At 46.9% G+C, this 23,675-nt stretch overlaps 1 protein-coding gene across 17 annotated transcripts in view; it reads right to left on the reverse strand.

Moving 5' to 3' along the window:
- Window positions 1–23,675, reverse strand: part of SNX29 (sorting nexin 29) — a 577,711-nt gene that overhangs the window by 367,935 nt on the left and 186,101 nt on the right. The gene's annotated exons all lie outside the window — the stretch shown is intronic.

The raw sequence follows: 23,675 nt of genomic DNA on the forward strand, positions 1-23,675 counted from the left end.
CTGGAAAGAATGGAGGTGACTCATTTGAGTCACCTCATGGGTCCAACCAGACCAGCGTGGGACAGGACTGAGCCACCTGTAGGAGCTTGGCAGGAGACGGGTGGGGCTGCAGAGGTAACTCTGAGCCAGCACAGTTCAGCCCTCCTCATTTGGCTCAGGACACTACCCCGTGGAGACTGTCCACCCCAGAAAGGCGAACCCTCAAATGCTGAGTAAGTCCTTTGATGGAAGGTCTCTGCAGAACGCAGAACGCACCTTACTTGATTGAGGGCAGCGTCACGTGACAGGCTAAGAAGACGCCATTCTTCAAAGGAATGGTATGGGGCTATCTGATGTGGTCTGCCCGGAGTAGGTAACCTAAAAACGCATCAGTGCATTTAAACAAAATCACTCTGGATCTGATTGGCCACTTGACCTGAGGGAGGTCAAACCTCTCTGTTTCTTGATGTTACCATACGTACAGAGTCGAGACTGGGTTAGATGTGCTCTTGGGTCCAAACCAGGCTGAAAATGTGAGAACTGCCCTCCTACTGCCACCATTCATTCATGCATAGGTTCAACTTGTATTTATCGAACACCTACTATGTGCCAGGCACCATGCTGGTGCTTTGAGCGTAGGACCAACAACACAAACAGGAATCCCATCACGGTGGACACTATAGACTCCTAGAGAAACTGAACAAGCCAAGCAACAAATAAATAAAACAAATCAGAAATTATGACCAGTTCTCCCGAGCACTGAGGGAGAGAATGGGGGGGGGGGGAGGGCTGCTGGAGTAACACAGTCAGAGAAACCTGTCTGAGGACGGGACAGGCCCAAGGCGAGCCCTGAGGGCAGAGGAGTTAGCCACACAAGGCACTGGGGAGTTGGGGGAAGACAGGCACGAGAAGGTTCTGACTGGTCTCGTGGCCTGTCAGATCAAACCTCCACTCTCCTAAGCTTTTTCACACGGACAATGGGGAGACTCGGGGAGACTCAGGGGGGCCTGAAGTGAGAAGAGTGGGGTGTGCTCCAGGAACTGATACAAGGCCAGAGGGGCAGAGAACAGCCAGCGAAGGGAGAAGGGAGGCACAAGACAGGGCCGGAAGGTGAGCAGTGCCCAGCCAGGCAGGGTCTTGCAAAGTTATGGTTAGGAATTCAGATTTTATTTTAATTGCAATGGGAAGGCACTAAAGGGGGTGAAGCAAGGACGTTCTGCACTTTTAAAAGATGACTCTGAGTTGTGGAGAACAGGGAAAGAGGGGGGCAAGAGTGGAAGCAGGGGACCAGGATGTCACTGTTGTTCCAGCAAGACATAATCGGGGACAGTGGTGGAGGTGGGGCAAAGCGGCCGAACCTGATCTCGGGTACCTGCTCGGAGCAATAGGAAGCGGCCACCTGGACCACTCTGTTGAGAAGGATGATGAAGCTTAGATAGGACTCATGGGGAAGAAGCATCTGGTTTGTTAGCGATGCCTGCCACAGGCACAAGATAGGAAATAACAACACGTGTCAGTATCTGTCTTCCATCAGTCTACAGCAACTTCAAGCAATGCTTCTCATACTGTGATGTACATGCAACTAACCCGGGAATCTTTAGTTAAAGCCCAGATTCTAAAAGAGTGGGGCCTGAGAGTCTGCATTTCTAACATGCTCCCAGGTGATGATGCCAATACTGCTGGCCCAGAGACCTCACTGTGAATGGCAAGGATCCAGAGAACTTACTCTTTTTTCCCCCATAGATTTGCACAGGATGAGCACCAGCTTCCAGGGCTTGAGACAGAAGGACTTTCAACAAATGTTGATTGAATTGAGGTTTTTGTTTTGGGTTTTTTTTGGGGGGGGGTGACTTTTAGCCCTCAACTGCTATTAAATAACTCCAAAAAATTCCAGGTAGTGAGCAGAAAAAGCATCCCCCAGAATATAAGCAATGTCGCATGTATGTATTGTACACCTTCTATCGAGCTGCACCTCATCCTTACTGAGTTGCAGATCATTTGATGGGGGTAAGGGGCCCCAAAACAGGAGTGGTGAAAATGCAAAGCCTAGAAATCTGCTTAGCAGGGCTGATTCTAACCACGGGGCTATTATCTGAACTCCAAGCTCTGTGCAATGACCGGGGGAAACACAGCAAGGAAAGAAAAGAGGAGCTGCTGCTGCTGGGGCCCCAGAAGAGCAGCGCTGCGCCCCCTGCTGGGCTCCCAGATGCACTGCACTATGACAGCAACGCTGGCTCTCACAAAAGCCCCGACGGGAGTTTGCATCCCTGGTCTGGACTCCACCACACTCCTCGGCCATAATCCCAACGAATTCAAACATCAGCCGAGTCCAAATCTCCCCTGCAAAGACAGATCCCAATCAGCTCGGAATCAAGGACCGTAGCCCGACCCTGATGCCTGCAGATGGAATCAGCTGGCCAGTGGACTGGGAGTTAAATAAATGTTCCCAAAACCTGAAGGCTCAGTCCAAGGCATTCAGCTTCCCTGGAAACCAGAGCCCCTTTTCTAAATAAACAGAGACCGGACGGCTCCATGCAGGCCCAGTCAGCCCCAAGAGCTGCCTTTTATGAATACACAGTCTAGAGACTCCTTCCTCTCTCTCTCTCTCTCTCTCCCTTTTAAACTCACAGAATTACAAAAGCCTTAATTTTTAAAGAGTTTACCTTAACAGCGCACATTCATTTTCAGGGGGCCATTAAAAAATCATGAGAACATCTCCTGTCACGGGAGGTGATTCATGCTCTCTACCAGCGCATACCTCACTTTTGGTCCTCTGCTGGTTACCACATCCCAAACTCCCAGACAATATTAATGCAATCTATTCTGCACCTTTCCGAGCGGTTGCATTTTAACATTGAACACGTACAGCGCTTTTCAGGCATCGGGAATGTTGAACAAGACTGTTCTTTAGATAACATAACAGCAAAAAGATTAATCATCACCAGCATTAATTGTTAGGCAGGAGTGGGACAGCAACGAAGCCATTTGCATGCGAGGGATTTCATCCTTGGGATGAATTCGCCTCTGCTAGGATGTCAGAGGCTGAGGGCTGGACGCTGGCTAGCTGCCAAGTGTAGAACACAGACCTCAACTGCTTCATCTGTCTAACTGGTGTTAGTTAAAAGGCAGGAGGGCCTCTCCATTAACTCCAGTCTAGTATGGGAGAGTTAACTACAGTGAGGACGGCAAAGCAAATGTGGGGCTGGATGCTGGAAAGGCAATGCTTTTGCGTGTTTGTGAGGAAGACTAGCCCTGAGCTAACATCCATTGCCAACATTCCTCTTTTTGCTGAGGAAGATTAGCTCTGAGCTAACATCTGAGCCCATCTTTCTCTATTTTGTATATGGGATGCCGCCATAGCAGGCTTGATGAGCAGTGCTAGCTCCATGCCCAGGATTCAAACCTGTGAACCCCGGGCTGCCAAAGCAGAGAGCACTAACTGAAACACCAGCCACTAGGCCGACCCCTCAATGCATTTTTTTTTAATAGATCAAAGAAGGCTTGCTGAGTTCAGAATTAAGAAAAAGCCTTGGGGCCAGCCCAGTGGCTGAGTGGTTAAAGTTCCATGCACTCTGCTTCAGTGGCCCAGGTTCACAGGTTGGGATCCCAGGCATGGACCTACTCCACTCATCAGACATGCTGGGGAAGTGTCCCACGTATAAAGTAGAGGAGGACTGGCACAGACGTTAGCTCAGGGCTAATCTTCCTCACCAAAAAAAGAAAAAAAGAAAAAGCCTTGTTTGGGCTTTGCTGAAATCTGATCAGACCCCCACATCGGCATCCCAAATCTTCAAACCATTCAGGAAAGAAACTTTCCACGCTGCCTCTATGCTGCATCCTGGGCCTGGGCTGACCCAGAGGCCTACTGCAAACTTCACCACACACCCAGAACCAAGAAGGAAAGAGGCCTTTAAAGATAGGCAGACGAAGACTTCACACCTTCATCTCTGATCCGCACCAAAGGCTCTGTGAATTAGAACGATGGGTTCTAGGGCAGATTTTTCACTGAGGTGGAGGTCAAGATTCACAGATAGTAGAAATGCTGTGTCCACGCTCATCGCTGCTTGAGTAGAGTATAACACCCAGGAAGCCCAACAGCCTCCACCCCCTGGCAGGGGTCTGGGCTCGATTCCGGGGCCTTGTGCACGGCCACTGAGCTGAATCCACAGTTAGCGTTCACCCGCCCTGCCCTTAGACATGGTCGCATTTGCCTAGGCTCTTTCATGAGGAACTGTGGAAGCATCCGAAAGAACACAGACCTGGCACTCTAGGATGGCTCATCCTGGGGGATTATCTGGTTTTGTGCCTGCTTGCCATCTAAAAAAAACTTCTGACTAGAGAAAGATCAATTGGTGATTTCTATGACCCTCCCTACTTTTGCACATACGGTTTTTTCAGAATTCTTCCAAAAGCTTTGGCCATCTCATCTTTCCTTTATTGACCCGGAGACTCCTAGTCAACCTTCAACGCTCACAACAGAGGTCACTTTCTCCGAGAACCCTTCCCGGATGCTCTCCGCAGACCTAGAACGGGTCGGGGCCATCCACCACGCTCTTGCTGCACCTGGATGGTCCTCAGCGCCACGTCAGGGGACGTACATGCTGTACCGTAACTCCTCCCTACTCAGCTGTCTGCCCTACTCGTCTGGGAGCTCCGAGGGCAGCTCCTGTGTCCTGAGTCTGCGTCCCAGCATCTGCACTGGGCCTGGTCTGTGACAGGCCCTCTATAAATGTGTCAGAGAAAGCAATGAAGCAAGGACAGGGAGGGAGATTGAAGCAGACGGAAGGGGAATAGGGAGGAAGATGTATTATCTGCTACATCTACTCTGTTCTTGAAGTCTGAGTAACCTACTACTCAAGGGCATTAATACCCCACAGGCTGAGGAAAAATCTCAGCACAGCTCTCCCAGTGCAACACACTGAGTGGGGATGACAGACTACCGAGCGCAAAGCCCCTCCCCGGACAAGGATAAAGAGCCCGGCTCCGGAGCCAGGAGACCTGGGCTTCCACGTCAGCTCTGCCCTCTATCGGCCACGTTGACTGTAAAGAAGCTGCTGAGCCTCTCAGACTCACTTTCTGCATCTGTAAAATAGGGGGAACTATGAGAATATGCTGGAAAGTACGAGGGTAAGGATTCCGTGAGATGCTCACCATGAAGTGTTCAGCCAGCAGCCCAGTGAAGCGTGAGCACTCAATAAATGGGAGCCGCTGTGAGGCCCCAGGAGGGGAGGTGTCCCTCTAAGTCCGAAGGCCTCATCACCGCCCAGAAGCGAGGGGCCCACCCACAGGGCAAAGCAGAAGCACCCACTGATTTCAGTGCAATGTTCAGTTCAATCAAGCGCACGGTGCTCTCATCTGAGATTTAAAAAAGCATAGTAAGGGGCTGGGGCAGGGGGTGGTGAGCTGTTGAACAGGTTCAGAGTTTCCTTTTTGCCAGACAAACAGAGTTCTGGAGATCTGCACAGCAATGTGAATGTACTTAACATGGCCAAAGTGCATGATTAAAAATGGCTAAGATGGTAAATTTTGTTATGTGTATTTTACTAAATTAAAATTTATAAAAAGGAAATAGCACTCCTAGTGAATGTTTATGAGCATTCTCTCATTGATTTCATTCTCTAGTCATTACAGCCCCATAAAGGCACTACTATTATCATCCTGACTTGACACATAAGAAAGCAGAGGCCCAGGGAGGGTTAGTAACTTGCCCAACGTCCCACAGCTGCCAAGTGGTAGAGCTGGGTTCACTCTCCCACAGTCTGACTTCAGAACCCCTACTCTCAACTACGACACACACTGAGGAAAAGCATTCCAGAATTACTCACATCTAAAGGAGGCAACAGCCAGAGGCCCGGATCTGGAATTCAAAGACCTAAACTCGATTTCCAGCTCTGCTGCTGGCAAGATGCCAGACCCTGGGCTGAGCCTCAGTTTTCTCACATAAAGAGTGCGAAGAATATCTATACCACGGGCCTCACAAGGCTGGCAGAGGACCAAGAAGAAGACAGCACTGCAAACCACGAAGCTTCACTCGGAAATGAAGGAGCCGCCCAACTCCTCCTCCTGCTTCCTCGGAAGCTCAGGGAGAAGCTGCCCCAAACGAATGTCCTCTGATGCTAACACACAAGCTGGTAGTTACCTTTCACCAAGGGGACTTTTCCTGATAGAACGTCATGCATGTCCCACCAGGGAAACTATGGGAAGAAAAGCAGAAACACGCAAATAACCATCACCCTTAATACCACCAGCTCTGCATCTTTGAGAAACTCCCAGAGCACCAGTGTGGCTGGAGCGAAAACGATAACAGACAAGAGTGGCATGAGATAAAGGGGTAAAGGAAGAAAATATCAAAGTGGGTCCACAAGGTGAAGAAATAAGCAGACACAGTAAATGCGAGAAGAACAAGCAGAACCAAAAATCAGACCCATGAGAACAGGATAGTTATTTACTTATTTTTTGGTGAGGAAGATTGGCCCTGAGCTAACATCTGTGCCAATCTTCATCTGTTTTATGTGGGACACCGCCACAGCACATCTTGACAAGTGGTGCTAGGGCCATGCCCAGGATCCGAATCTACAAACTCCAGGCTGCCAAAGTGGAGCGTGCAAACTTAACCACTATGCCACTAGGCCAGCCCCGAGACACTTAACTTTTTTAAAGGAGGCAGTTTAACATCAACAAATGTCTGTAACAGTTCTTGGTCAGCTACACCACATGGATGAAATCCAGCCTGCAGTCTATTTCATCGTAAAAACTGTATGTTTTAGGAGGAGAAGGAGGAAGGCAAAAAAGGGAAGGGGAAGAGGATGAGGAGACACAGACCAGCCACAATGCCTAAAATGTCGACTGTTGGGCATTTATAGAAAGTGTCTGCCAAGCTCTGGTCTCTAAGATCTAACAGAAAATAAACATCGACTTCTCGTCATTTGAAAGCACAATGAGGTTTGTGCACATATTGGAAGAAAATCAAACAGCAAGGAGGGCTGCACAGGTACAAAGTAAGGAGGACACCATGCCACTCCAGACCACAGTGACACGCTGTTCCAGGAGTGGCCGAACGCACGGGATGTGGGCACAGAAGCGGGCAGCACGGTGGGTGCCCAGACCTAGATGGGAAACAGCATGAAGTCAAAATAGAAAGGAGAGGCCTGGAAGACACATCTGTATGAACACATCCAAGCTTCTTTGAGAACCTCTTGGGTGGGCAGATCAGGCGCTTCTCCCAGTGTCCCCGGCACCAATCAACAGAAATTTACCCGTGTTGCTTCATCTTCCTAATTTGCTGTGTGATCTTGGGGGAGTGAATCAAGTTCTCTATGTTCCCTTGTTTGCGGAATGAAGACCATAACAGCACCATATAAGACTGATGTGAGGATTAACTGAGTAAATGGACATTTCTTCAAATAATACCTGGCACAGGGTAAGCACTACTTAAATATTAGCCTTTCTTCTTATTTTTTTAATCAACCTCTCTCCCTAATGTTTTGCTGAATGGTCCAGTTCAAAGGCAGGGAGAGGGGGCAGGGCATTCCACTGAATTTACTTGTGAGTTGAACTGAGATTGTGTAGTCAGTGATGGTGCCTGTTAACCAACCCCTGTCTCCTGGAGGTCCCTTGGAGCCCCCAAGGAGGGATGGGACCACTTGAGTAAGAGGTAGAAAGGGGGCATTATCAACAGACACCCTGGAGAGGCAGGCAAGGCCAGGTCACAGAGGGTCCTGGGCGCTACGGTTTTTAACAAACGCAGTGGGCTGCTCAGTTCTTCTTGTCCCACTGTTTCCCCCCAGAGTGGCCAAGGTTAATCCCAAGGAGTGGTCGGCCCCTATAAGCCATGAACATCCCACTTGGCCAACCTTGAGCCACGAACGACAAGAGGCCCTGATTTCTCAGGCTCAGTCACCCGGAGAGCCACCCCCAGCTGCTGGACCCCGGCCGGCTGCCCCACCCTCTGATCCCTCCCCTCCTCACTCAACTTTCTCTGTATTAGTAACAAGCTTGCCATTCTTCAGAACTATCAGATACTACAATGTGCCTCGCAGAAAATGCTGAGTGGAATGAAGGAGGAGGGAAAAAAAAAAAATCCCCTTCATGCGATTCATATATGGGCAGCAGCTACAAATAACTCAGGGCGCTAAAATTAATTCGCTCCCTTGCCGATGAAGCGAGGCTGAGCATCGGGGCAGACTGTAATAAAAACGCACTTAATGTGTACAGCACATATTTATTCATTTTTAGAAAGTTTTCACTGCTGCCACCCTCCTCCCCTCATAAAGTCTGACCATCCCACTCAGTTGCTATTCTTATCCCTTGCTAATTTGCGTAATTTTAACACTGCAGAATATAGCTGGCCCAAGAATATGTTTTTTATAATTACACCCGTCACAGGAACTGTCAGTATCTAATGAAGGATAATTTCAGCTATTGTAAGAAGCTTAAAAGATCATTTTCATGAATAATTCGTAATATGAATCATTAAATTCAAACAATGTCAGAAATTTCAAAAAAAAAAAAGAAAGAAAAGAAAAATATTTCACGTGTCTAAAAGTAACCAACCCTCTAAAGGCAGAATGCAGTTTCTGACACACACAGAAACACCACAACACACAGGGCAGATCATCGTGTGAAGGGTGGAAACATGCAGATCGGCTCCTGTCACTTGTCATTTTAAATTTTTCCCCAGGTCCCTCCAGTCTGAGGATAAAGTGCAAGCCTCTCAGCAAGCCACATGGAAGGCCCCTTGCTCTGACCCCTGCCTGTCTCTCTAGCTCATCTCTCACCTCTTCCTCCCTCCAGGAAAGAGAACTTGTCTGAAAATGAAACAAACCTACACTGGAAGCAGAACCAAGGGGCAGAGAGATACATGTTCCTGGTAAACTGTTTGCATACTGGATCCAGCCATACCTGCACCCTAGGCTTCTTAGTTCTTTGAGAGAATCCACTTTCTTGTTGGTTTCATTGTTCGCCCAAAAGGAAACTGATTCTCTTAGTAAAAGAAGCCTGCAGGCCTCCACAGACCCCAAGGGAATAGCAGAATCGAGGTTCTGACAGCTCTCTAGGCCAAAGCCCACGGAGCGCTGAGCAGGGGACACCGTGGGAGCTGAGGCTGGGGCAGCAGATGGTGATCACGTGTGTGTGAATGCTGGTGTCAGGGCTGATCAGGATCAATGTATGAGTGACTGGGCAAGACCCTAGAGGACAAATCACCTGTGAGGTGGCTTGGCTAACAGGTTTGTCCGTACTGCACGGGGGCAAAGCTCTCCAGGGAAACATAAAGACCAAAGGACAGCTCCCATTTCCAAAGGAAACTGGCTCTGTTCCCACCTTGCAACTATAAAGACACTACGTATTAAAATATGCATGAATTTTCAGTAAGAGGAATAATGTTTAGAGCTTAAATAAGGGAAGGAGGGAGAAATGGCCTTGACTAACAGACAAAATACCAAACTTCTTAATTACCTAGATTACACGATTCCAGAACAGTACCCCTTTCTATAAAATGATGTTTCTCAAACTACAGGTTGAGTTCCTTTAGTAGGGGTAGGGTGGCGAAAATAATTCAGTGAGTCACAAGTGATTTGTTAAAATGGAATAGAATAGGATATAAAACATAAGAACGTCTTCCAGGAAGGTCAATAACATATATACATGAATGTGTGTGCTTAAAAGCATACTTCTTATTGTAAGCCAGAGAGGAAAAGGATTGAAAACCACTTTTATGAAAGATGTCAGAGCCCAAAAAAGATGTCAGATCAGACAGGCCATGTGATGACATGACATGCTGGTTTCAAACCAAAAGGCGGCTGATGGGCACAGAATCCACACTTTCAGTTAGTGACCGTGCTTCTCTAAATCTTTCCCACCAAAATGAAGCCCCCTGGACATAAGGATGTGGGGCTCCTTTAATCCTGTTTGTAGGGCAAAAACTCAGAAATAACCTAAATGCTGTCTACAGGGAAACAATAAAAATTATAGCACAGTCACATGATGGACTCTAATAAAAAGATATTAAAAGGAACGATTTTGATCTGTACCTATTGATCTGGAGGAAGATTCATGGCTGGTAAGTGATATACTGTCACCTGAGAAAGGCAAAGGAGGTCAGGGGTCAGCGAACTTTTTTTTGAAAGGGCCAAAAAGTATATATTTTCAGTTTTTCAGGCCATATGTTCTCTGTTGCATGACTCAACCCCTCTGTTGTACCAAGAAAGCACATACAGACAACATGTAACAAATGAGTGCAGCTGTGTTCCAATAAAACTTTATTTACAAAATCAGATGACATGCCCATGGGCCATAGTCTGCCAACCCCTGATAAAAGCTGCAGTCCCATTTGGGGGCGTGGGGTCGTAGAACGGGTGCATATGTTTGTGGAGGACAGATGTGCTTAAGTTTACATACGCCAGTCACCTCTGCTTGTCTAAAATGGGCAGCACGGGGGGATCAGTGACTGCTTTATACATCGCTGCATTGCTGGCTTGTTATAAATAGTACACATAATTCACTCTTTAAAATTCCAACAAAATATTCAATTATTAAAAAAATGTATGACATACAAGCTGTCACTTGTATTTGAAAGTGATCACTTTCAATAAAATCAATTCTATCTAATATATTTAACCAATTTTTTTATTACTGCAAATAATAGAAGGGACCTTTTATAATTCATATTTAATTGGGTGTCATACAAAGAACTCTCCAGCTAGAAATTATCTTAAAAAGATGGAAAGAGTAATAAATCATGAGAAAGTAAGAAGATAAATTTTATTCTCCTCTCCCAGTGGGAGCGAAAACGATATAGGAAGAGTGGTTGAAAACTTCAGGTTGTACACGCAGGGCCCACTGTTAAGTGAGCCAGGTAGTTACTGTCCACATCTCACAGATGGAGCGGCTGAGTTCCTGCCATCCCAAAACAAGACGGCACCGAGCATTAAGCCAAGATTTGGACCTGGGTTTGAATTCTAGTTTAATCAAACTCTCTTGGCACTGACGGAGCACATATGCCCACGGTAAATCCAATCCTGCGCGTCACAAGGGCACTCTAGAGTCACAGGGGAAACAAGCCTGGGACAGAGCAACTGGCTACCCTACTTCTCAAACATAAAGAGAAGGATGACTCCTGTTTCACCCACACAGGGACAAAGTTTCAAAGTGTTGAGTGGAAACGACATTTCACATTTTATTTTCCCCATTTCTCCATTGAAACTGACCCCGTTAGTGCCACCACTGGCAAAGCCAGTACCACCATCTCCCTTCAGAAGTGTGGCAGAAATGGCTAACGTCCCCTAATGGCCATTCTTTCTTTTCTCCTTAGCAAGGAAAACATCAATTTTTTTTACTGGGCACTTGGCCATCTGGGCAGAAGACAAAGAGACTATCTTCTCCAGCATTGCTTGCAGCTAGGAGTGGCCACATGAAAGTGTCACAGGAAAATTGCAGAAGAAAAGATGAGTGCACTTGAAGACTTAGGAATAGAAACCATCCAAAATGGAACATACAGGGGCCGGACCCGTGGTGCAGCAGTGAACTACAGTTCGTGGGTTCGGACCCCAGCGCAGACCTACACCACTCGTCAGCCACGCTGTGGCAGCACCCCACAGAGAAAATAGAGGAAGACTGGCACAGACGTTAGCTCAGAGAGAATCTTCCTCAGCCAAAAAAAAGAAAAGAAAGAGAAGAAGAAAAGAAACAAATACTCAGAGAGACAGGCAACCTGCCCAAGGTCACACTTCTGGGAAAGCGCAGGGCTAGGACTTTCGGGGCCAAACCCATGGTCTACACCTTCATGCTCTAACACTTCCCTGTATGGGCTGCCTTCATGAATGCTGTCCCGTTTTCTTCTGGGAAAGAGGTGAGGAAGGAGGCAAGACAGCAGTAGCCAGCACGCATGCCCATCAAACCCCGCTTCCTATCATCTTGGCACATGTGTAACTGGTTGCTGTCAGGCGCCTGACGTAATTTACAGCTCTACTGTACCACTGCCTGACTTTCCTATAAAAATCCCTACCAGTTATTTATTGTTGTTGTTGTGTTTTTGCTGCCGTCAGCTTTCTTCTTAGCCCACAAAGTCCATGTGTCAAGGAGGGCGTGAGGGCTCTTGAAGACCTCCAGGCGGGGGGCGTTTATCCCCAACGTCCACAGCCACAGAGCAAAGTGCTGTACCCACCCAGAACACCACATTCCAAAATACCAATAACGCTTGAGAGTTTGCAGGTGATTTTTATGTGTCTCTATCTTCTCTGCCTGTCTCTCTTTTTAGTTTCATTTTTTAACAAGGGAAGAAAACAAACTGTTGTTCAACAATAAAGTTGCTGAAAAACAACGTTTAGGCAAGCCGCAACGAGTTCAGCGGGCTGCTTTTGGCCCACAGGTGTGTGTTTGCTGCCTGTCTGTGCCAAATCCTTCATTTCCCACAGAAGGCAGCCAAGAGCACAGAAGCGAGGCTGCAAATCTGCACCCGCACCATTCCTGGTTGCCCGGCAATGGGACCCCTGTACTCTACTAATGGCATTATAATGAGATAAGCCAGATGCAAATGAAGGCAAAAGTAATTAAAGACAGAGCCGAGCCTGGCCTAATTGGCTCCACCTGGAGGAAGCGGAGGATGGGTGGAGGGACTGGGTCTCAGCAACGGTGAGACGATGAGTCAGAGCGAAACGGCAGGGTGACAGGGAGCCTGGCAGGGTGAGAACTGTTGGGTACGCTCGCACTAGAATGCCGCCCAGGAACTCTGATGGAGTGCACCCAGGAGCGCATCCCAGGGCTCACATCCACCTCCCCGTCTGTTCTGCCCCCTGGCTCGGCCGCCTGAGAGAACTGGGAGACTGGAAAGACCAGGCTACTGTACACACCCAGTCACCCAGCCTGTGAGCTCCAGGCGGAGAGATACTGTGTGTCGTTCACCCCTGTGTCAGGGCCTCCACGATCCAGAACACCACGCACGCACTCAGCTGTGCGCCTTGGGCAAAGCACTTGACTGTGACGATGACAACAACAATCTCTCACTCACACAGTGCACGGCAGGACTTTAATCCAGAGAGTTTGGCCCCACTATATGGTCTCTCTGACCTTTCTAAGCTTCCGTTCCCCCACCTGTAAAGTGGGGGCGATAACAGTACCCACCTCACAGGAAGGTTGCCTACTAAGCAGTTAGCGCAGGGCTGGGCATATGGTGCTTAATCCACATGAACTATTATAAGGTGCTCAATAAATCCATTCATTCACTCACTCAGTCATTCATCAAACATCTACTCATCACCTACCAGGAGTCAGGTATCTGTTTTAAAAACTGAGTACACAACAGTATCCAAACCAAGTTAGTCCCTACTCTCATGGAGCTTATATCCTGGTAAATGTCTACTGAATAGGTCACTAGGAAAGGAAGAAATAAAATTCCTACAGTATAAAATAGGCAGCAACACCATAAATCTAGGAGTGACCAACCAGGGGAAATCATGCAGGGCTTCCTAGGGCAGTGACATTTGACTGAACAGGGGGTGTGCTGGGCAGTAGGAAGATTCCAGAGAGAGTGAACAGAAGGCACAGGGCGGGAAGGCATTCCACAGAGAGGGGTGAGGAGGAGTGTATTCCTCCTGAAGTGCAAAGAATGAGATTGAGGCCACAAACCGGTGACACACCCCCGACCAAGAGACGGGCCTTCTCTCTTTATAGGACGTCTATTTTCCTATTCGGTCCAAGACAAAAGAAAACATTTAGACAAGTCGCTCTCAGCAGAGGTACAGGCACCGCTCCGCGCTCCAGCAAAGCAAAATGCCCAGCTGCCCTGGGAAAGCTGTAATTAGAAGCTTAAAACGGAGCGGCTTTCAGAACCAAAGTGGCCTTTAACAAGACGAGCCCCCTGTCAGCTTCCAGGAAGCGGAGCTCAACACCGAGGGGCCGAAGGACAAACCGCAGGAAGATGACCACAGCGCCAAGACGGCCCCAGAAACGGACGACGACGAGGATAAACACGCGTCTGGCCCCGGGCCTCCGAGGAGGGAGCTGAGCGCGCCGAGGGCTCCTGTGCCGATTCTGGACCTCTGTTTCCCACCGAACAATAAAAAGGAAACCAACAAGAATCACAAATCGACACTTGGTGTTCCCAGGCAATGGCCTTTGCGATGATTTAGGAGAGGAAAGCATCTGGCAGGGGACAAAACCAGCGTGAGCAAATAAAACATCATCCCTTCTGGAGGTCTCCAGAGAGACACGGCCGCTTCTAGAACCCGGGACTGGGGCCCCTTGCAATCATGACCCTGTATGTTTGGTGAAGCTTTTCCTAGTAGACACTACGGGCTGGCTTGGGGGGACTTCAGCAACAGCCCCCACTCCTCCCCACATACTTTCCATCAGCCTCACCCTCCCCAAAGTCACCTGCGGCAGGGACTGCTGGCCGCCTACCTAACAGCCACTGTCCCTTCTTCCTTATGCACCAATTAAGCAACCACATTTCGCAGCTTTCCTTGCTGTTAGGGGAAGCCCAAGAGCTATAAGCAGCAGTCATGGGGGAAGGAGGAACCTGAAAAGCTCCTAAAAGAAAGATTATCCTTACAGCCTTAAATCCTTATAGAATTCAGCTGTGAAATGCACGCTCTGCCCTTCCCCACTTCCTGCTTCTATCTGCCTGAAATACAGATGTGGTGGCTGGAGCAACAGCCACCATCTAGGTACCATGAGGCAACCATCACAATAAAAAGCTACGTACTGAGGATAGTGGAGCAAAAAGAAAAAAGCAGCCTTCATTCCCAACAACTGTGAAACCATCACACTAGCCCTGGACTAAACTACTCACTCCCAGACTTGTGTTAGATAAGAGAAAAACCTCGTGGAAGTCACTGTTGTCTGGGTTTTCTTTTCTATGCAGTGAAACCTAGTTCCACTTGATACATTATCCCAAATAAACATACAAATTCAATAAAGACAGATGGCACGCTATGCAGATGCAGTCTCAAAAAGATGATGCCTCCAAGCCCCTTCTCCTACAAAACCACCAAACCTCTCCTGTATAAAGATTCTGGAGTTAGTGCTGTTGCCCATGCCACTCCAGCGGCAGCATCATCCGTTTCTGCTACCCAACATCCTCTCGTCTCTTACCAGAATCCATCTCTCACTTCTGGGGGCCTCTCCCTCTCCTGTTCTCATTCCAGTGTGTTTGGATGGGGCTGGCAGTCCTGGGAGTGGGCATGTGAGCCTGGCTTGGTCCATCAGAGTTCTAACGGCCCCCAAGTCCCTGGGATTAGCCTAAGCGAGGCACGCCACCCAAGCTGGGCCCATCAGAGTTAATCTGGAAACATCTGTGGGCGCAATCAGTAAGGACACTCTCAACTGCAGTTGTAACTTTTAATTCTTATTAATCTGAAATAAATAATAAATTGTCTGTTAAATCTGGGTGGTGAGTACATTGGGTGTTGGGCACATTACACTGTGGACTTTTCTAGATATCAAATCACTGGCCACTGTGCCTGGAATGTCTTCCTGGGGCTGACAGTACTGAGCACTTAGCAGGGGCCAGGTACTGGGGCTACCTGTTTAGATTCTTCCTTAAAGGTCAGGAAACCAGCCAATCACACAAATAGTGTTTTACCAAGACAATGGCCTGCAAAGCTTTCAAAGAGGTTTACTCTACAATTATCACCATAATTATTCCTCCACTTTCAGAAATTAATGTACAGGTGTTCTGCTAATGTGCGTTGACCTTCCACAGCCCGGACGCCCTTCAAAATGCATCTCCGATCCAAAATAATGCCAACAATTGCCAGTACTTTACACGCGTCATCCCCTTTAAACTTCAAGTAATTCTATAAGGTCAACATTATTATCTCTACTCCTCAAATGAAAATATTGAGGCTCTGAGATAAAAACTTATTCCAAGAACTCAGAGCGAGTAAACGATGGGGCTGAGATTCAACCGAGATCCCCCAACTGGAAAACCTGTGCCTGCCTTTCGCCTCCATGCTCTACCATCACCCTCCCCATGCTCCTTCCCGAGGCCATGGCTTCCTCTGACCAGGGAAGGAGGGGCCTTCAAGGAAGAAGAGAAAAACACCCACAGCAGGCCTTGTCTACACACACCACTGCTACCAAGAAGTGGGAAGTGAACAGTTCTGCTTTCTCCAGGTCTGACATCCAGTTCTGAGCCCCTCGTGCTCTGACCTGGCCCCCGATGTGGTTGATGGCACACGATCAGGTTTCAGTTATCCTAGGAGAAGAGGGGAATGGAGTGAATTGTTCCTAGGATCAAGTTAAGAAGTAGCCGCCCAGCCCCAGGCAGAGGCTGCCCCACAGCAGGCAGCGAGCCGTCACTCACCACCTCTGAGGCCCAGAGCGACACTGTAGATGTCATCACCTGGAGCGTTTCTGGGAGAATAAACTCGGAGGAGTGCTGGGGAAAGCGTGCACTTAGCTTACGTCTGTGTGGGAATCGGGGCTCGGCCGCTTTCTAGCTGGTTGACTGCAATGGTTAATTTCATGTGTCAACGTGATTTGAGATGTCCACCACTGACCAAGAAGCAGAGAGTGCTGGCACAGTTGGAGCACACTGGCTGACCTTGAACTTCACTAATTTGAAAGTGATATCCTCTAAGTCCTTGAGACTTTTCAAAGTTCCCCAGGTGACTTGTATGAAGCCAGGACTGAGAACCACTGTTCTAAGGAAGGGAAGACAGCGGAGCGGTTTATAAGGAAACTAGAGGGGACGAGTTCTCTCTTCAGCTGGTTGCTGGGAACATTAAACCTGGAGCTGCTGGCAGCCTTCTGCCAGCATGAGAACACCTGCCTGAAAACAGGGCCAGCACACAGAGGGTCGCCGGAGCTGGGGCACATCGGCTCACGGGAGCCCAATGAGCGCACCTGTTCCCAATTCGGCATTCAGTGACGTGGTGCTGGCAGCTTGAAATCAGTCACAGTGGGAGCATGTGCACCATGGAAATCAGTAAGAACTCTAAATGAGCACCTTTTTTCCCCCAGAGGTCTGGTTGTTAAACATTTACCAGCACAACACTGCCAATACTGAAAACACAGAGCTGAGAAACAGAAAAAAAACTCCTGATATTGTTTGAGCCCCTGGATCAAGCCATCCCTGAAGACAGGCACTCTTGGACTTCTCTTTTTCTTGTTTAAGCCAGATTAAACTGGATTTTATGACTCTTGTAATCCAAGGAGTTCTGAAAGATGAAAACCATGGAACAGTCAGAGCCACATGCTAACTATAGTCACAAGGAGCAGAAACCATACGTGGTCAGAAGAACCTGGTTGGAGGCACAACTCAAAGCAGCAGATACCCGGGGATAGCACATTATTGGTGTGGCACCAGAATGAAGACCCACGAACTCAGCCTGTGCTGAGCTCCCCACAGCCAACATGGGTCTTCAATCACCTACACGCCATCAGGTTTCTATTCTAATATTCTAATAGCAGATTTCTATTCACTTATGGAGCACATGCCATGGGTCATTTTTATAAATGTTATCAGTATTTACGGAGCACACACCATGGGTCAAGCACCGTTCAGGGCACTCTGAACACAGCAGAGAAAAAAAGAGGCAACATCGACATTCTTGTTGATTGTACGGTGCAAGGTAAAATACTGACAGTAAACAGGAAGGGAGTAAATAACCAAGATACCACGAGGTACTGATAAGTACTGTGATGAAGATAAAGGAAATAAGAGAACAAAGAATGAGGGAAAGGACACATCTGAATGGAGACCTGCCTCATCAGGTGGAATCAGCCATGCAGACATCTAGGAAGGAGCATTCCAGCAGAGGGACAAGTGCAAAGGCCCTGAGGTAGAAATTAGCCTGGCGGACTGTATGGCTGAGGTGGTGGTGGGGATGTAGGGAAGAGCTAGATCACAGCAAGCGCTGAAAGCCGTCACCAAAAAGCCTGGAGTGGGTTTTAAACGGTGGAGTGATGAGATCTATGTTTCCATGAGTTTCTGTGTTTATCCCACTGGAACCAGACACAAACACACACATCGTCATGGGCCAGTTTTCCTTGCAACCAAAGAAGCCTGCCTCAAACAAAGACATCTGTGCCTCTGTGCACCCTGGGGACAAGAACATGAGGCCCCCGAGTGGAGAGAGGCCAGGGGCTGCACGGTTGGATACAAGTCATCTCAAAATCCTTAATTCAATCACATCTGAAACATCCCTTTGGCCGTGTAAGGGTTCTGGGCATTTTCTAGATCCCAGACTCTGATCCAAGCATGTCATCTGAACTACATCATTGAATATTTAATCCTCATAACAACCACCTAGGAAGTACATACTATTTTAATCCCAGCTTATTATTTACAAAGAGACTATGAGAGGTAGAGTGAGATTATAAAAACACTAATACTATTCATTGCTAACATTTATTGAGTGGCTACTACATATCGGACATCATTCTGAGTGCTTTCCATGTACTAATTTATCTCATCTTCCCCCAAAATGCAATGAGGAAGGTGGTATCACAATTCCTGCTTTACAGAGAAAGAAACTAAGGCACAGAGAGGTCACAAGGCCTCTAAGTCAGCTGCCCAGGGGAGTCCTCAGTATCTTTACCACAGAAGTCGTTCATGCATTAACATCCATCGTGACAGGCAAGAAGAATGGACAAGGCACGGTGTTTCCCAAACGTTTTGGCCGTGACCGCCTTTTTCATGGGGGCACGTGCAAGGACTGAGATGAAGTGACACCCTTGGAGAAAGATGAACACCTACAGGTGGAACAAGCCTTCTTCTGTTGACGCAGCCTTTCCTCCAGGGGGTCAGATGCAATGGAGGCGGTGGCCACGCACTAAACCACGCTCCTGACCCAGCCTGCTGCCCCAGGATCTCCCGCAGGAGACATCTCAGCAGCTGCAGTCTCACAGCTCTCAGCGAAGGACGTCCACCCTGCGGCCATGCTTCCAGGTTGAGACTTCCAGCGTAACACCCCCAGCCTCCCTCCCCACCTCGTGCCTGACTGGTGAGATTCTCACGCAGGTGGAGTTAATGGATTAAAAAGTGAAAGACCCCCATGGACTCTCTTCCCTGTTGGTCCCCACAGGGTGAGAAGAAATTCTGCAGAGCCAAGAATCCCTCCCAAGGGGGGTCCCCGGGCCTACACCTGGGAGGCAGCGCATTAGGGAGTGTGACTCTGGCTACAAGCCAAGCTGGAATTTCCAATCACTGTCAGTAATAACAGTGTTATTTGGATCAGTATTTCTCTGATTCCTGCATCTATTTCTTACAGAGAACTTGAAAGGAAAGGAGAAGAGCTGTGATTAATGATAATCTCTAAACTGAAACACAGTTATCTGCTGATCACTTGCTACGAGGTCTAAGCACAAAATATGTAAGAATCTCACGTAAGATCTGTGTCTGCACGCTCTCTCTCTCAACGCCAACTAACATCTGACAGAACCAGCACGCCTCAGAACTCTAATAAACCGCAGGCTGAACAAAGGAAAAAGACCATGTAAAAAGCCAGTAGCTAACAGCGTCCCTCCAAGCGAGGGCTTGCCCAGGCCTGGAGACCTTTTTCTCACCAGGTGTTGGACACATTGTGCCACTCAGCATCTGAACCACCCAACGAGTTCCCCCTTCTCTGAGTTCACCCCTAAGAGAAAGAGCCAGTCTTGTCAATACAACCTATCAGGTCTCTGAGACTGAGTGGGTTCATCTGCTTCCCAGGCCTCTCAGTGAGCTGCCAGAAGGCTCCTCCAGACAAGAAACCAACTTGCAGCATACTGTATTTCAACGTCAGCAATAAGCTGAGAGGAAAACAGGAGTCTGGAGAGTGATCTGCTCTCTCTCCACAAGCGAAACCGCCCTTCACTGGCTCCCTGGAGAGGAGAAAGGCTGTCCAAGTTCCTTAACCACAGAATTGGTCAAATATCCAATAAGAGTTACAGTGGAAGTTTAATTGCCCAGCCAGTCCCTCATGGACACAACAGTCCTTGCGCCATGGCTCTAAGGCTGGAGGGAGAGCACAAAGACCACAAGTTCCAGGATGAGAGAGATCCAAAAACAGAAATGAAGGCATAAGCTTTGGGGAACTCTTCTGATCTCACCAAGGAAAAACAGCACGTCAGTGGTGAATAACGCAACCTCACTTCTGGACCACATTAGGAAAAAAAGTCTTTCAATCAGTTAATGAGGCAACCCACAATTCTACTCCATATTTTGCTGGGTATTAAATCATGATTTTCTTAGAGGGACTATATCTGTCTTTTAAAAAAGGAAGAGGGTGGGAATTTGAAATCTGATATATGTAAAATTAACGATCGTCAACAATCTATTGTTAAGATCCATTTTAAGTTGTGGGGTTTTTTTTAAATCCTGGAGGCATTCTTCCACAAGAACAATGTAACAAGGAGAGGATCCCAATATGGCCCTCAGCAATCTAATTCAACCCTGAAAGCATTTGAGGCTTAAATAATTTTCCACTCTTTTCCCTGATGAGCTAGCAGTTTCATAAACAATTTATTGCCAAAAGATAAAAAGAATCCTTATATCCTCAAACTAAAAGGCTTATATTATGGAAAACACATTCTGAATTCCCATCGAGAATTTGAGAAGCTAGTACACATCTCTATGTCCACCCCTCTAACATCAGGAGCCAAGGAAATCACAGATGAGAAAGGACTCTCTCCCTCTCCAACCTCTCCTTGCCTCTGCTCCTCCAACTCCCCAGACTCCCCAAGCCACCCAACCTGGCCAGGTCCCATAATCAATAGCTTTCAACAAACTGAGTCAGCAACTAGCTGGGGTTGAGGGGTGAGCCCCAATTTCTTTGAGTAATAGATGACATCACTTGAAAATTAGATAAATGTTCTTGAAAGCCCCAAGTACAATTTCCCAAAGAACGCCTTTTAACGAGGCTGCTTCACGGTGCCCAGCACATAGCTGGTGCTCACCAGTATTTCCAAAGGGAGAGAAGCAGTGAACCGCAGGACTCACATGAGCAACAACAGGGCATCGATCAGTACGTGCCCGCATTTGAGGGCTGTCACAAAAACCTCCCACTGAAGGACGACTCACAGGTAAGGCCCATGGTCCTAAATTAGACAGGAAGAAGCCAAGTAGTAAGGGACTGCTGCTGCACTCAGGATCAAAATATGCTTAATTGTCTCAGCTCTAACCCATTTAAGGGCCATTGCAACTGTGTCCTGAAAAGGCTCATCCCCAGCTTTGGCTCAGAGCATTCAAGCTGGGTCTTGGGAAGGGGAACTTTGGCTGCCATGAGAAGCCATTCTGTCTATTGTAGGTTCCGTGTATCAATTTTAGGGGAAATCACTCCAAAATGGTTCCTAATCAGAAATGTATTTTATAGTGTCGAGGTTTTTAAATCAAATGCAAGCCCAGTGGTGCTTCTTTTCTTGCTAGGTTTAATTTTCTTACTGCACCAAATTAAGTTCTGTGTAGGTAAAGTGTAGATTTCTCAAAAGGTGGTGGCACGGTCCACAGTCTAGACATGCCAGTCTAGAGCCCCATCCTTGATCCACTGAAACACTCCTGAGAAGAGGAGTTCTCTCCCCTTCTAAGAAAAGGCATATCTAACAGGTTCGCCAGGCAATGCCTCTGCAAACTAAAGTTTAAGAACGTTATAATGCAAAGAACCAGGGATTTGGAGGAAAATGGCCCGAGTTCACTTCCATCCCAGATACATGTGTTAGCCCCTTAGGTCCTCCTGAGCCTCCAATAATGAATGTTTTAAAATAGAGGAAACACACCTACGCATCACAGGGTTACTGAGTCACGTGAGAATAGACTCGAACTTGCTTGGAAAGGGTTAAGGGCTAGACTACCACTATTCATTCAAAATGTGTAATGAATGGAATGAATGACAAAAATAAAATATCTAGGAATAAATTTAACCAAGGAGGTGAAAGATCTACACTATAAAAACCATAAGACATTATTGAAAGAAATCAATGACGACATAAAGAAATGGAAAGATACTCCATGCACATGGATTGGAAGAATAAACATAGTTAAAATGTCCACATTACCTAAAGCAAACTACAGATTCAGTGCAGTCCCAATCAGAATCTCAATGATATTCTTCATGGAAATAGAACAAAAAATCCTAAAATTCATATGTGGCAACAAAAGACCCCGAATAGCTAAAGCAATCCTGAGAAAAACGAACACAGCTGGAGGCATCACAATCCCTGACTCCAAAATATACCACAAAGCTACAGTAATCAAAACAGCATGGTACTGGTACAAAAACAGGCACACAGATCAATGCAACAGAATTGAAAGCCCAGAAATAAAACCACACATCTACCGACAGCTAATCTTTGACCAACGAGCCAAGAACACATACAATGGAGAAAGGAGAGTCTCTTCAATAAATGGTGTTGGGAAAACTGGACAGCCACATGCAAAAGAATGGAAGTAGACCACTGTCTTTCATCATACACAAAAATCAACTCAACATGTATTAAAGACGTGAAAGTAAGACTTGAAACCATAAAATCCCTAGAAGAAAATACAGGCAGTACACTCTTTGACATGGGGCTTAGAAGCATCTTTTCGAATACCATGTCTAATCAGGCAAGGGAAACAAAAGAAAAAGTAAACAAATGGGACTACATCAGACTAAAGAGCTTCTGCAAGGCAAAGGAAACAAGGAACAAAATGAAAAGACAACCCACCAACTGGGAGAAAATGTTTGCAAATCATATATCCAAAAGGGGTTAATCTCCAAAATATATAAAGAACTCATACAAATCAACAACAACAAAACAAACAACCCAATCAAAAAATGGGCAGAGGATATGAACAGACATTTTCCCAAAGATACTCAGATGGCCAATAGGCACAGGAAAAGATGCTCAACATCACAATTATCAGGGAAATGCAAATCAAAACTACACTAAGATACCACCTTATACCCATAAGAACGGTTATAATTACCAAGACAAAAAATGACAAATGTTGGAGAGGATGTGGAGAAAAGGGGACCCTCATACACTGCTGGTGGGAATGCAAACTGGTGCAACCACTATAGAAACCAGTATGGAGATTTCTCAAAAAGTTAAAAATCGAAATATTATATGACCCAGCTATCCCACTACTGGGTATTTATCCAAAGAACATGAAATCAACAATTCAAAGAGACTTATGCACGCCTATGTCCATTGAAGCATTATTTCACAATAGCCAAGAAGTAGAAGCAACCCAAGTGCCCTTCGACTGATATTTGGATAAAGAAGATGTGGTAGATATATATAATGGAATACTACTCAGCCATAAAAAAAAGATAAAATCACCCCACTTGCAACAACATAGATGGACCTTGAGGGTATGACGTTAAGTGAAATAAGCCAGATAGAGAAAGACAAACATGATTTCACTCATATGTGGGAAATAAACACATGGACAAAAAGAACAGATTAGTGGTTACCAGAGAAGAAGGGGGTTGGGGAGTGGGCATAAGGCGTAAAGGGGCGCATATATATGGTGACTGAAAATAATAATGTACACCTGAAAATTCACAGTTATAAACTATTATGCCCTCAATAAAAGAAAAATCACCAGCATGTTGAACCTGATCAAACTGAGACCATAATAAATACAAACACTTCAAAGAAAATTCATGCACTTGTGATAGCATTATGCAAGCCATATCTGGATTCCGATCCTGTCTCCCTCCATCAAATGGAAAAATAACTACCATTTACTGAGCACCAGTTACACGCCAGGTGCCATACTGGAAGCTTGG

Source organism: Equus asinus, chromosome 14 (genome assembly GCF_041296235.1).
Source record: "Equus asinus isolate D_3611 breed Donkey chromosome 14, EquAss-T2T_v2, whole genome shotgun sequence".
Taxonomy (NCBI): domain Eukaryota; kingdom Metazoa; phylum Chordata; class Mammalia; order Perissodactyla; family Equidae; genus Equus; species Equus asinus.